The following is a 15526-nucleotide window of genomic DNA, read 5'->3' as shown; positions in this document are numbered from 1 at the left end:
ATACATATAATAGCAGTAATCGGAGTGCAAGGAAAGGCTACTCCTGTGCTATGCAAACACAGAATGAAGTCCAGTCACCCCAGAAGATTTTAGTGTGGAAGCAGACACAAGGTGAGAGCGTGTGGGCAAATGAACAGCATGAAATATTTGAGTATATTTGTAAGAAGTATGCTTCTCGTTCTGTTGGGTTTTATCCACCTTCTTAATACGGATGTAGTACAAATAGTTGGCATGGGGAAATAGGTGCTAGATAGTATGAGGCAAGAATAAAGGGAAGAAGAATGAATAGTACAGTCAAAGCTCATCAGCTGGCCCTTGTTTCCCCTGAAGATACAGCAAGGTTGAAAAGGAACTCTGAAAGATTTGAGAGAGAAGATGGCAAATGTAACAGCGTGGCTTTGTTTTTTTATAGTAAGATTTCCCCAACCAAAAAAAAAAAAAAAAAAAAAACCAACCATAAAGGTTATGAGAGAATGTGAGAGAATGTGCAGTATTCTTTAAAACAGCATCCTCTGGCTTTTCCACGCTGTTTAGAATTTTGTCTGCATAGTTATAGTGACCTGGCTAACTATGGAACAAGTATCAGACCCCAGGTACTGCCATGTATTTCCTTTCTGCAGACATTCTGCTTTAGAATGAAGGATTTAAAGGATTATTCTGGAACAGAGCATTCCCACAGGAAAGCAGAGATATACTGGCATCATTATAGAGGAATAACAACATCCTGTAAACATGACCTATGTTTTACCCCACCTTATGTCAAGGCAGTCAAAGTCCCAGCAGAAACATTCAGGTGCTCAGCTGCCAAGCAGTTATGCTCCTCATCTCTGCAGTTCTGGGTTCCTTAGGAAGGCCTTTGCTGCTACAGTCAAGAATTACACCCTCTGCAAATCCAGTGAAAAGAAACGATGCTTCTAGCAGGGATCTGTCAGCAGGAACTCAGACTATGTACATAATAGGATGGGACAAAAAGATGGAAGGGAAACAATAAAAAGCAGGAAAAAAATGAGAGAACTGCTTCAAAGATGCTCCAGCTGGCTTCTGCAAAGTTGTTATTTATTTATTTTTTAAATCCAAATCACTGCAGCTTAGCTGGAGCTACTCTGACACTGAAGTGTGAGAAGAACTCAGTTTTTCTCTTACAGGAATAGTCTTCAGTTCATAAATGGTCAGTTCTGGTCTTTAGGGTCAAGATGCCATTTGGCACTTAGCTTCCTCTGTTTCACTTTTATCCATACCAGCATAATTCCACTGAGGTAAAACACGCAATGGAGAAAACTATCACAATCAGGACAATCAGCCAAATCATAAAACACCTTTTATTCCTCCCTCAGTGCAAAGAGAACACTTTGTACGGACTGAGTCCCAAATCATAGAGCCCTAAATTCTATAAATCTTCCCCAAAAGAATTAGAAGTGACAAAAGTATTATGTAAGTCAGCTGATATGTCTGCTCCTGTGGTTAGGGATCAGCCTATTTGGGTCCAAAGCAAAAATAACCACATACCTCTCCAAGGAATTGTCAGTGCCCGCTTTCTCTTTTAGATTAGCCTTTTCTAGATTAATTTGCAGAAAAGATCACAGTCAACTAGACAGCACATACTGAATACTGCTTGCAATAAAAGTCTGACTGACAACTTGTAACAGCTCCATCCAGGAACTAAGCAGTGGTGATGATTATTCGGGTGTACTGAACATGCAGATACCAAAATGAGCTTACTACCACAATTAAAACTGAAAGAAAACAGTATCCACAACTGAAAAAATTTAGAAGTAATTAGGAATTCCTTGAGGGAATCTACACCTACTAATCCGAGTGATGAGCTGGTAGGAAAGGATAACTTGAAGTTAAAGCTTATTTTCTCCTAATCCAATATTGAGGACTTTCAGGTAAGTCAAGTTTTATTATGCATCTCTACTGACTGGGATGTTGGGACTGCTGCTGGAATTGTGCACTGGTGAACAGCAGGTTGCAGTGCACAGAAAGATACGTCCTACTGACAGACTTTACTAAATAGAAAAATTTGCTCATTCATATAAAACTTTCTACATCCCTATTATCCTGCCAGTGCTGTGTAAGATCGTGGTTTCATAATCAATTTGAGCACATCTAAAACTGCACTGTCACCAAAAAGGGCTGTCCCACCTTCAGCCCTGGGCTGGCTGAACATCAGTGGCAGTTCATCTTTGCTCATCTCAACCTTACTGTGAAAATGCACGCTCAGTAAAATGTTGGGGTGTAGATGACCCTGTTAATTTGTGTTTCATGTCATGTTTGGTCATAAAATACGTGTTTGCATGGATACAGACAGTTTCTGAACCAGCTACGAACACAGTGATTCATTGACAGTCTCACCAACTCACTATTTAACCTGTTTTTCTCTCTGAACCAGCAGCAACCAGATCTCTGCTGCTATCAATCTGATACTGTCACAGCTGAGTAACACTCAGTAGTTCTAAGTTCTTGGCTACAAAGGTGGTTTAGGAAAATTCTGCTGCTGTCTCACTTTAGGAAAGAAAAAAAGAGCACCATGGATTAGCCATAAATATGCATAGACTACAGTAAGAACATCTTTTCTCAGGTTAACTCTGCCTGATTGTATGTGGGGATGTTCCCAGGCTGCCAGCTACAATCTGAATTTGCCCACAGTGAGTTGTGATGAGTAATTTGCATATTGAAACCAAAAATAAAGAGTGGTTTGGGGATACAATACCTCTTATTTCTGTCAAACATGCTGCCCAGGGGTTCAGATGTAAAATTCTCAGCTGTAGTTGGATATTATAATACTTCGTTCCTTAGCCTGTATTTATTACAGCAGGAATCTGCATATAAAAGGAAGTGCTATTCTTTACCCTTTTTACTCATTCTCCTGTATGCCATGTTTTAAAGTACAGCTGTCTACCAGATGCAAGAAAATTAAGTCATTTAATTTCCTCTCCCTGTGCATAACTCTGCTTAATGCTAAAGGCATTTAGGTATGCAAGTAGGAAGAGAGCTACCACAAACAGGCTGAGTGTAACAGCTCGCCCATATCAAGTAAATCTGATTGTTTCAAAGAGAAAGGCAAAGTAGGAGTCACATCCCACCCTACCTTATCTTTCAGCACAAGACTTACAAATTCATACTTGACTTTAAAGCCACAATAGATATTACATGCTCAACTGTTCACCATTCAATACGTACCTCCATATTCAATAGAGCTTCCAGGCAGCTAAAAATGCAATTCTTCACTGCATATATTCTAAACTGCAGCTCCGGGATGGTTTGCTGTTCATTCTGTTACTGGGCCTTATTCACCAACCATGGGCATAGTTCCATGAATGCAGCTGGTCAAGAGAAACCAGAATCATCTGGGGGAAAAGTTTTTCCATGTGCAGAATGCCATTATATTTGTGCTCAAGCTGCAACACTGCACTTGAGGCTGCCTTATCTGATCAACACAGCTTGATTTCAGAAATGCACAGAGAGACTGGAACATCTCTGCTAGTTGCTTGCTTCATGCAGAATCATACTAATGCCTATACTTCAGTGTTATCTTTCGTGTTTTACTCTCAACTTCATCCTACATTGCATTTAAGTGTCATTAACAAAAGTTTTGTTCTGTTAGTCTTCCTGTGCACATTTATATCAAACAAATCTTTCAGTTATGGAACAACGAAAAAGACATTTCCAAATGTCCCCAGTCATCATCCCAGAATTTCTGTCACTATGGGGAGCAAAACAGTTACTGGCTCCTTTAGCAATCAGTATTAATTTCCTGACAAACGGCTAAGAGGGGCAATGCAGCATTGTAACTACTCCATAAGATGGAAAATCAAGTTCATTCTCCAGTTGCAACTGAAATTGTGAAGAGTGTTCTGATGGAAAAACATCTGGATTGCAGTGCTTTTGAGAAACATTTTTCAGTGGTTCTGCAATAATTGGTTATTATTGTATTTCTTTTTTGTTCTTCATACTGAAGTGTTTCTAAACAATATGTGCTTCTCAAACAAAACATTTCTCTCCAATTTAATTGATGCAAATTTTGAACAGATTAAAAATATCTTGGAGAGCATTTGCTGTGACCTACAGACTCAGCCTTGTGTCACACACTGGCATTACAGGATTAAAATTACTGTTACAAATACGCTGAGAATCCAACTCATGGTTATGTTGAAATCTCCTATTCTTTCATTCAGTGCACTGTGTTGATTGAGACACAAAACAGATTAACCTTCAGTTCTACAGAGGCAGATTTTAAGGACAATTGCAGAATTTCATTGTATCCAGATCACTTAAGCTTTCTGTGGCTGTTGTCCTAAATTGGAACTCCGTTTCTTTTCACAGAAAAAAAGTATATGTGGTGCTCAGAAGCTGTGGTCCAAGATAGAAACCACACAAAGGTTTTAACACAGATTAATTTTCTTTTAAGTGGTGCATATCTGTGCTTGTGTCATAGAAGACTTTCAAATTCAAAAATGTAAAAGCTGAACTCACACTGCCTAAATAATCCTGTGTCACTGCTTGGTGTCTTCAGGTGCTGTATAACTCAGTGGCTACAAATACGCTTTTAAAGTCACTTTTCTTAGTGAGTTTTAAGGCTTTCTTTTAGGAAGATACCTTCTGTGAAAATCTAAATCCTACATTATAAAGCCTTTACAGGAGACCATCATCTATCAGAAAATCAAGGACACCTGTTGGAATTCTTCTAGTATTAATAGAACTAATGCAGGAGACTTCATTTCCTCTGTTAAGTTTCTTTACAGCAAAGTGTTGGGTTTTTTGATTTTTGGTTTTTTTTGGTCATTTTTTTAAATCAGATCACACTCTGCAATAAATGTTCACCAAGGCTCTGATTCTCAGAAAAGACAAACTAACAATTCTGTTCAAAGGATTCTTCTGGAAATACTGGTCTCAAAATCCTGGCACAGAACATGGAAAAAGCAGCTGGATCATACGTGGCTCAGTGAGCACTGTCAGAAGGAAAGCAATTTTCAGCCACGTTGAAATAAATGCAGGATCCCACAGGGAACAGCTGGATGTACTGAGGTCTGCCCAGCAAACAGAGAGAAGGGGAGATGCAGCAGCATTAAGCACTGATTGGCCAATCCATCCTACAAGCCTATTTGGAAGAAAGGTCTTGATACAGTCTTTCTGAGAAGAAATTGTACATCGTTCTTCACAGGTCAATATGTAGCAGCTCCTCATCCTTCAGCACTTAGGTTTGTACAACCTGAGGAGAAAGCAGAGTAGGGGTGTGCCCAGAAGGGAATGGAGAGAAGATGCTTCACAAATCCTCAACTCATCATGAAGTTGAAAATATACTATAAAGTTCTTATCCCCAGATTGCTGCTTCATAACAAAGGTGAAATGTTTTATTGTTGTATAATTATTTGCTATGTTTTGATAGAGTGTAATAATTTCTAATTTGCAGAGGTGTGAAAACACAAATCTGCAATATGCTCTTGTCACATCTGAAGAAAAAAGTACCAAACCTTTACATTGTTTATTAAACTCAAAATTACTCTCACTATTTCCCTGTATGCAGACCAGAAATTAGGGAAAATTAAATATGAAATGACAAAATAAAAAAAAAAAAGAAAGAAACACAGGTATTATTTTCAAATACAGTTGTCCCTACTTCCACATTCTGCGTATGTCTCGTACATAAACATACTTTACTGGAAGCTGAAAAGCTGCAGGCAAAAAAAAAAAAAAGAGCAGAAATTACAGGGAACTGCATTGTAACAGATGAGCAATAGCAAATATTTCTGCCTTCATTTTCTGGTTGTGTAAGAGCACTTGGGGTAATTGCTCACACTGACGTAGAAACTCCACTTAACTGTCTGACAACCAAACACTGCAATTTTTTTACATTTTTTATGAATGAGTAATTGGATTTGTTAGTGTTTGGGATCTGTCACAAGTGTTTATTTGTTAGAATTTAAATTAAGCCTTCAGGTAGCTCTCAGGAAGAAAATGGATGCGTGAGACTTAATTATTATTTCCAGTAACTTTAGTTCCACCCCAGAATGATCCGGCTAACGTAGATCAGAAGTTTCAGAGATAATCACTCTCGTTTGATACACTTGCACCAAGACAAGTGAGGCTGCTGCAATACTCCTTGTGCTTCCTTAGCTCAGGTTATAACGTTACCCGACGTGGGATGAGGTCTGACAGCAGTGATGACAAAAAGAAATACTCCAGTTATCAGTTACAAAAATACCTCAAGGGATGGTTCTATTCATCCCCCCTGGTATCCTGCCCACTGCTCAGTACAGTTCAAATCCATTCTCTAAAACTGGATGATCTTAAAATATTTTACCTTTTGCCTTCACAAAGTACATTTCAGAACTGATAAATCAATGAGGAAACAATTATTCAAGGACAGACTTGAGATTTTAGGACTTTGGAAATCTCTCTTACAGTATTAAATGTCAACAATTTGTTGCAGTTGCTTTCCCATATTAAATAGAAGCAAAGCGAGTGCTGATACTATGAAAACACACACACACAATTATAGCAATAAAGTAATATTTAAGTGTGAAAAACTCTAATTCCTGAATTCCCACTTGCCTTCAAAATCCCTCTCATGTCTATAAAATACTTGAAATAAAATCTGTACCAGCTGAAAGAATAATCAAGATGTGAATTGTAGCAAATAAGAATAATAAAAGAAGAAATTCCTGAAAGACACTGCATGTTACAGAGATTAAAGAACAAAGCAGCACTGTTTGGGCTGTTCTGGGAAATTTCCTGGTGTAACAGTTTCCTTCACAGATAAAAGTGAAAAATTCCAATTGTGTTGCCCAGAAAGGATTACACTGGAGATGTAATGTACCAGTTTATTTGGATCTGGTTTCACCTTCTTACGTTTCTGCTCTTAACCTGATGGTGATGCCCCAGCAAGCCCAAACCAGACACTGCACCAGCACTGGCACGGCTGAATACTCTGCACCAGATTGCAATTGGTGCTGAAAAATGCACACACAGTACCTGCGTATGTGATCTGCCATAACAGCATCACCCCCTTTCACACAGCAATAGATAATTTCTTTAGTATTACCTGGTACTACGAAGACTACAGGGAAATTTTACATAGAAAGTTCCAAGCTGTCTCTGAACTACTCATAAAATTCAGAGTTGAATTTGCGTAAACCAGTGTACTTGCCTAGAGAATGGTGAAAGCTCTGCTCTCACAGCCTCAGTGCCCATCACACACACACTGCCCTCCCCATGGGCAGCAGAAGAGCCGGTCTGGCAGCACTCTGCATGGGCCAGGGCTACTTTTTCAGCCCCTCACTGCCTTGCTGCCCGACAGGACTGCTGCTCAGCCTGAGCCTAGCATGGGCCCTGCAGGAAGGCACTGCCAGTTACAGCTGTAATGAGAAAAGTCACAGCAATTCATCATGTGAGTTGCTTATTTACCATTAGAGGTCACTGTCCTGCTTATGACATAACCATTAGTTACATTTCATTTTATGAAGATGTATGTAATTAGGCAGGCACTTTAAAGGATAACAAATTGTAAGGACAGAGGCCATTATATAAAGTAATCTTACAAATTTTGATGTATGTCCTGTATAAAATTAAATAATAATTAATAAAAATAAAATATCTCTTAGGAAAATATATTACAATTGTCTGGTTTTCAGAGTTCAATAAGGTATTGAGTAGACAGTCTTACAATTAAGCAAACTGCTTCACCCAACCAAAGAAATACCATTTTAAAATTGCTTCTCTGTTTTAAATACACTGAATTTCTATTCTTGACTTATTATCATTGTTCTTCAATGAATTCATGTTTTTCCACATGATTTCATCCTGCATTATCCCATAGTGTGGTTCCCCTGAAGTATGGAGGAGGGAAGTAAGCTTGCATGCACTGCCTGTTGGAGAACTAAGAACAGTAAGGAGGCTGATCAGTCTGATAGCAATGCCTTAAACAAATAAAGGGGAGGAACAAAAATGATAGTTGGTAATTTAAGTTTTGTGTCTCCACACAATAAAAGCCAATGGGAAAATGGAAATGTGGAAGAATGTCAAGCCAAACAGGAGAGCATTAGTTAAAGATTTTGGTCATCTGCACAGAGATGAGGAACAAAGAAATCTCACTTCTGGTAAGGTCTCAGTGTAGAATTTCCTGTCACTCATTCTTCCATCTCAAACTGAGTCGCTTTGCTCGGTTCCACTGCACCTCACTCCAAAACATGTCATTTCCTGAGAAATGCTGAGTGAGCATCCTTTCACTTGGCTCAGAGTCAAATGATGCAGCACTGCAAACAGGTCATAAGAAGCTGGAAACGCATCAGAGGAGACACTTTCACACCTCTGAATTGACTTCTCTTACTAACAAAGAGAATCAGGGCAGGAAAACACACGGATGAAGATGTGTGATCACCAACTCCTTCTTTTGTTCATTAAAGCCTCAATGAAAGGATGCTGTAGTTACTGTGGTTTGTACGCAACTTCTCACAAGTAAAACAGCATGGAGGAGAGTCAACATTTGTTAACATGAAGAACCATTTAATGTTTTAAAATACTCTTTGGATTAAACCCAATGTTACTGAAAGGAGCTTTCTGAAATTAATTATAACTACTGTGAAATACTGTCATGGGTTTATAATCCAATGAGTACCATTTCTGCCATTCAACTCTGAGTTACATGGTCCTTAATAAACTTTACTGAAGCATAAATGCACATCATATAGGTTAAGCGAATGAGAAGATGAAGATAGCAAAGACAGCATTCACTGTGATTCCCACTTTTAATTAGGCCAACTGGGAGTATTTTAGCATAACATACTTGAGCTGTAAAAAACACCACCTTTAGAGATGCACCTCCCCTGCTAGGCATTTGCAATATTTTATCATCATGCTCAGGATTGTTTCCCAGAGGTGAATACTTCATCACTAGAAAGAAACTCAATAACATTTTTTAAAGCAAAGGTCACAGGCCCTGTACACTAAGTCCTTGTTACAGGCTGATGATCTTTGTAAAACCATCATCACCCATTCTAGTAGGGATTAAAGTCTAAAGAGGAAGAGCCATTCCCAGCCATATAGCAGCACATTCACCTGCTAATATTCTGATGCCTTACCTGATCCACTGCAGTGCCCTTTCATCACAGCTGCACAGATGCTGGTGTGGTTATGATAAAGGACATTCATCTTACATAATATCTCTTTGCCCACAGTTTTCAGAAAGTGATGCCAACGATAGGGCCTTTCTTTGGGAAAAGAGAATCAGAAACAGCCACAATGGCTCTAAGTGCTTTTGGAATACAGAAATGGCAGTTCTACAAAGATAATCTTGTTTTCATTATTCTTCATGCCCTACGCTGAATTCATCCTTGCATATTTATTAAGTAACAGTCTTATGTATTATTACAGTAATTATAATTAATATTTGTAACTCCCACCACTTAATCCTCTACTCTCACCCTGTAACGGAGACCGAGCTAGAAAAAGGTTGGCAAACTTGCTATAGAACTTAGTTACAGACAATGGACTTTTTTTGCCAGGACTTTTTGGGTGGACCTGGGTATTAATCACACATTTCCATTAAACATCACCATTGTGAGCATCTGTTTAAAAGACTATCATAAATGAACACTAAGGTGATTCTACAGAGAATCCAAGAAGCCAAAGAATAAATATTACCATCACATTACCACGTCCCTGAGAGTGAGGGGAGAGAATAGATTTAATTTGCTTTTTCTTTGATGTTGCTCTCTGTAGTAAAATACAGAATCTTGCAGAAGGAAAGAAAGAAAAAAACTTTTGGAAGTTGCACCCTTTATCTTTTTTGCAATGTAACAGACAAATACTTGCCAGACTCTACCCTTATTACTCATACTAGGAGGAATTCAAAATGTCATCCTGCTTAAAACAACTTTGAAAAATGAGAGCCTTGCAAGGATAGGCCAAAACATTTAGATAAGTCAAATATGTAAGATCATACATTTTTGTAAATCACTACTGGATTTGTATGATGTTTTTCAGAGGTATTTAAGAATAATTACTGACTTGGAAATCTGAGGTCCAATTCTCCTAAGGGAATTTTGCCACTGAGGCGGTGGGCAAAAAAGTCATATCCTTCATATAACCTCCATACTCTACGTGTTTTAGAAATTATTTAGAAATAATTTAGAAATTATGCATGTGTGCTAGGAACCATGCCTCCCAATTACTCCAGCAGAACTAAAGAACATGCAGTAACCAAACACACTGCTTTGTTCTTTGGACATCATTTAAATTCCTTCTGACTTTTTGAGGGAAGCACAACTACCTACCTGAACTGCACTAAGTATCTGTAAGCTGACTCAAAGAACTTGCAGTATGAAGGAGTGCTGTCAGCACAGGTCTAACTGAACAGTTGCTGACACACACAAATACACACACACCCAGGGGGGTGATGGAATGGTGATGGTGCTGAGGAAGTACCACAGCCAACAGATTTCAACCTGCCCTCCTGTGATCCAGTGCCATTTTCAATTAGATAAATGCTCCAAACTTTCCACGTTAAGATGAAACCAATGCAAGCAGTAGCCTTACACTTTGAAGCTTTTGCTGTTTCTCACGCTCCAAGTGCTATTAAACACATACTTTTACGTGTTCAAGTTGCACCTACATCCAAAGAAGAGGACCAGGCAAGGTGTTGAAGCCAGTCCTAGCTGAGCGCTAAAGCAAATGCAGAAGAGGAGGCAGAACACATCTGTCCTAACAGCTTTCCTTGTCTATAATTCGGTCTTGTTTTAAAAAAGTCCCTTTTTCAGTGTTAGCAGAAAGAAACTCTGCATGTGCTTCATTATTATGAGAAGAAATGTGGAAAAAATACCTGAGTTTAATGAGATTTTGGAAAATAAATACACATCTCGAGTTGCCTGTGTGGTGGTGCCTTCTAATGAGTTTAACTTTTGGTGTATAAATAAATATTCTTTTAGATGCCATCTGAATAACGTGCAAATTAAGAGGCACAGGGTAAGCGCTTCGGTGCAAAATTTCATTCTTCCTACAGTATAATATTTGTTGTTTGTTATCTTCTGTAGGCAGCAACTGATCATTATTTCCAGGATGCGCTCAGGGAAATCATGAAGTGTTTGTTTTAGATAATGATGTTCTGCATTCATAGCTACTTGTGACTTGCAGAAACTGAAATATCTGGCTTATCTTAAAAAAAAAATCTTTTGTTGCTAAAGCTTTTTCTAACTTCAGTTTCACGTAATTGAACAAAACGTTCTGTTGAATACTTTGCGATATGGTTCAAGTTAAGCACAGGATCACTTTGCTGTGAGTGGATGCAATCTTGTTTCATAACAGCTGAAGTACACTAATGACCTACTCTCCTGACCTACTGAAGGTTGTATATCCACATAACTGAAGCTCCAAATCCCTTTAATGACTGAGAACAACAGCCTCATTTACAAAAAACATTTTCTCCGTTCCCTATAAACTCTTCTAGTTACTAAATTGCTAATGAACTGGCCCTGGGCTTCCTTTAAGGCTTTGTAGGGTGGTGTGGTCCAAATGTAAACCACTGAAAGGTGTTTGTGGAGATTCTGGCCATATGCAAAAAAACGTTCCGTGTTTTTCTGAGAACAATACCAAGTACAGGATGGCTTCTAAATACTTTCCTAGAACTTAGAGAGCACTGTGTCCCAAGAAGACAGCCAGTCTCACTTCTTAGGCCCGTTGCATGGATTTATGCTCCTTTTTTTCTTTCACCCTGCCATGATTTAGAAAAGCGTGTAACTTTTCTCTATCTTTAACAGTTTATACAGAGATAACTCAAAAATTATTAGGTTTTTTTTTTTCCCAGTCATAAATACTGAGTTCCTTTCATTTTATTTCTACTTTTTGATTCTTTATGGTTCACTTTTTAGTCTATTTCTCCTCTACAGCTGGCTGTTCAGCTTAGCAGAATTACTGTCACTTAATTTAATAAGTTCAGTCACTGAGGGTCAGGAGTCCAAAGTAGACAAACTCGGCCCAGAAATGGCAGCAGAATTTCACTGTAATGGACACAGGTTAGAGATCAGAAGGCTGCAAAGCATGGCAAAGTTTAGTGGTATTTGAATGGCATTATCTTTGCTGTGACACTAAGTAGGATTCTTAGCCAAGGGCTAGGACCCAGGAATACAATGTGCAGCACAGAATCAGAAAGAGGTCTCTGTCCAGAATGGTTATCTTCATACAAACAGATGAGGAGACAGGTAAATAAAAGACCACTACAGGCAGACAAAGATGCTGTTATATCATAAACTGTGGTGTACATACACTAATGTAATTGCAGCCAAGTTATTTTGCAAGCAACACTGGAAATCAGATTTTAAATATAAAAGTGTAATGTGAGGGCATCCTTCTGAGAGCTCATTAATAAAAGGACATCTCCCAACTATACTGGAATCACAGAATTTCAAAACAATGTTTTTTCTCCTTAGGGGAGTTTTCAAAGTGCTATTCCAAAGTAGGTTCATTTTCCATAAATTCATAAAGGAACATCTGGACTAAAAATATTCTTTCATCCTTTGCACATCATTTTAGTACTTTCCCCTGATACACTTTTTGTCTTGCTGTTTGGATTTATTAGCTCCTCATTAATTACATTTTGTTTCTCTGCAGTGTAATCACTGCCTGGGTCAACATTTTCAAGGGGATCTCACAGCTTTCTAAGTGGTGATCAACATGTTCTGATCATTATTTGCTGTGCTCTTCTTTCTTGTCTTCCCCAGCAATGAATGCCAAGACATTTCTTTTAGCTTTCTGTGTTCTGCAAGTTCATTCAGGCACAGTGTATTTCACCTTCTATTCATCAGCTGGGGGTTGCATATTCTCTCCTTTTAATTTAAAACTAATCTCTAATCTTTACATTGACTTGAGCACACAAGAAGAGAGTCGATAAGGAAGCAGTGATGAAGAATAGGTGAGGTTTTTCTACTTATGCATTCAGCTGGTGGCTGTACAGTTTGCTTGTACAAAGATATCTCCTCAGAACTCCCTTTCTTTCAACATATGAGCAATGAAAAAGGCCTGTAAACCTGCAGCATCTTCCTTAGCAAAGCAGATATTTACAAGCTTTGCGGAAAAGCACAGAAGGCAACTGTAAAACCCTTCAGCTATCCTGTGAGATCTGTGGCCATGGTTACACAGCTGCTTTAATCCAGCATAAATCTATGCTGATGAAATGGGGTACTTCTAAATTCCCCTCTCGATGAAACTGCTCCTTCTCATTGCCTCTCTAATGCTGGCTGTAGCTGTCCCAGGGTTGCACAGTGAATCTGACAAGGGAACCAGTATAACTGCAAACCAGTGCAGCAAATGAAAAAGAATATTCACTCTTAGTCAAATTATCTCCCTGATCTAAATCACTGCATAGCACCAGAAGCACTAATACTACAGAACAGTGGATATATGCAGCTGACACTGAAGAGCAGGTGCTGAAGACACCATTCAATTTCACGACAACAAGCTGAAAATCAGCTGATAACAAGTATAAAGCTGCCTAGTCTTCTCCTTTCTGTGCCTGAAAATGCAGTTAGTTCCATTAACAAGCTTCCAGCCATTAGTTTGTTCTTTGGGCTCCGTGTAACCAGCAGCTTGAACTCACACTACACTACTTTCTTGTGAGCATAAGGAAGAACATTCTTCAAACACTCAGCTCCTGGCAGACAGCTCTCAAGCAACAAGCAGTCTGCCATGTTTGCTCAAGACTCATCTCTCCCAAGGCATTCCCAAATGCAGGAAGAAGGAAGGCACAACAGCCCTGTGCTATAGCTGAAGCACAGAACTTTCACAGTTCTGAAGAACTTGAGCTTCAGCCTCACTCCACTCTCAGATGCAAGACTTGCATAGGGACAAGCAGTATTTGCTCTGCCACACAGGAGCAGAGAGCCCAGAGCAGTGGCTGGAATACAGGACCAGCGACACAGAGGCAGAGGGATGCAGCAAAGCCATGTGCCTTGCTGTGCACAAGGTGAGGCTTCATAGGTTTGGCAGAGACTCAACAGATGACTAGTTTAGAAAGACATTGTGCTAACTTCTCATTTTTTATTTGCTATTTCCCCAACAAAATGAAGACAATACTAAGCACGTGAGCTAAGCAAGTGACAAAAAGCTGATACATAAGAAAACAAGCTGAAAAAGTTACTAAGTTCCAGTGACATTATATTGCTTTTGTTGCCTTCATGCCTAGAGAAGGAACAGAAACCATTGGCTTTGGTTGCAAGAAATATGGCTCTTTCCCAAATGAGAAACTTTAAGTGGCCAACCAGCTGTAACCCATCATCAGCAAACCTGACTACTGCAAACAGTGGTGGACAACAGGAATCAGCTCTAATAGCCAGAAAGAATCCTTGTTTGCTCCCTCAAAAATCAATAGGATCCTGCTTTCAAAGGATCAGAGCACAGGATTCAATACCAAAGGATAACTCATAATCTCATATTGACTAAAAGTCACTTTAAAAGTGACATCAATCATTTGCCCTACCAAAATTAGCAAATATTATCATTAAAATGTCCTTGACCTTCCTCCCATTACCAGCAATGAAAACACTTCCTCTAAGTCTACCGCTGTGGTGCAACATCAAGTCTGCAATGCCAAATACTGCAAAAATCTTAGATCCAGTTAAGAGCAGCTTCATTTTCCTGCAAATGCTTCATTCCATAGAAATGCTCAAGTCTAAAAACATTAAAGTTACCTCCACAGCACGAGCTCAGAATCAGCTTTACTGAATCAAAGGGTCAGTGAAGCCCAATTGGCTTTATGTGAGTCTTACACAAACATTTTAACACCTCGCTGGAGTATGACCATATTATTCACAGGATCTATTTACTCAAAGGAAATCTTACAGGTGAAAGTTTTTGCTGGTGTCATTAAAAATTGACACTGAAAATAAGACATTTGAGATTCACCCAGTCCTGTGGTCTAGGCTTAAAATTGTATCCCATGCTGAAATAGTTAATAACTCAGTCTACGGAAAATATTTCCTATATTCTCAATTTTAATATCAGGAAGGAATGTTTTGTCAGCTTTTATGATATCTATTCAGTTGGGGGTGCACAAGGTTAAGGAGCACTCAAACAATTCAGAAGGAAGCAATGATATGATTTCAGTAGAAAAAAAATTGATAAATCTTTCTGATAAAGTTTTCTTACATAGGTGTATGTTATAGCTTTGCTCTCTCCTTGCATCTGTGTACAAGGAGTTAATGTATGTTATACAAGTACAGTTACATAATTACAAAAATGAACATGCAGAATTTTAAAAATGTGAAAATGTGTTAAATGTACAGCCACAAATGTATAGCCACATTGGCCAAAATACAAGAAATACTAATAATTGGAGATAAAAATGCATATATTTTAAAGCATTGTTACTGCTTCCCTGCTGCACCAACTCACAAAGCTGAGTAAAGAAACCTGGATAATTTTAAAGAGCAAATCTGGTGTTGCCCAGCAACAGCACACCCTGTTAGAAAGGATGCAGGATGTTGGAAGATTTAATATTAGGGAATTGTGCTTGCAAGGGGAAGAAGAACAAATACAA

At 38.7% G+C, this 15526-nt stretch overlaps 1 long non-coding RNA gene across 1 annotated transcript in view; it reads right to left on the bottom strand.

The window, feature by feature from the left end:
* Positions 1–484: 484 nt before the first annotated feature.
* The window catches only part of LOC109370121, a 33257-nt gene continuing 18215 nt past the window's right edge, over positions 485–15526 (bottom strand). The window contains exons 3-4 of the long non-coding RNA XR_002119950.2: positions 3184–3326; positions 485–1251 (exon numbers count right to left, since the gene is read on the bottom strand). This is a non-coding gene — a long non-coding RNA (uncharacterized LOC109370121). The remainder of the gene's footprint in view (positions 1252–3183; positions 3327–15526) is intronic.

Source organism: Meleagris gallopavo, chromosome 15 (genome assembly GCF_000146605.3).
Source record: "Meleagris gallopavo isolate NT-WF06-2002-E0010 breed Aviagen turkey brand Nicholas breeding stock chromosome 15, Turkey_5.1, whole genome shotgun sequence".
Classification (NCBI taxonomy): domain Eukaryota; kingdom Metazoa; phylum Chordata; class Aves; order Galliformes; family Phasianidae; genus Meleagris; species Meleagris gallopavo.
The sequence above is the reverse complement of the archived record's forward strand: the minus strand, read 5'-3'. Positions and strand labels throughout refer to the sequence as shown.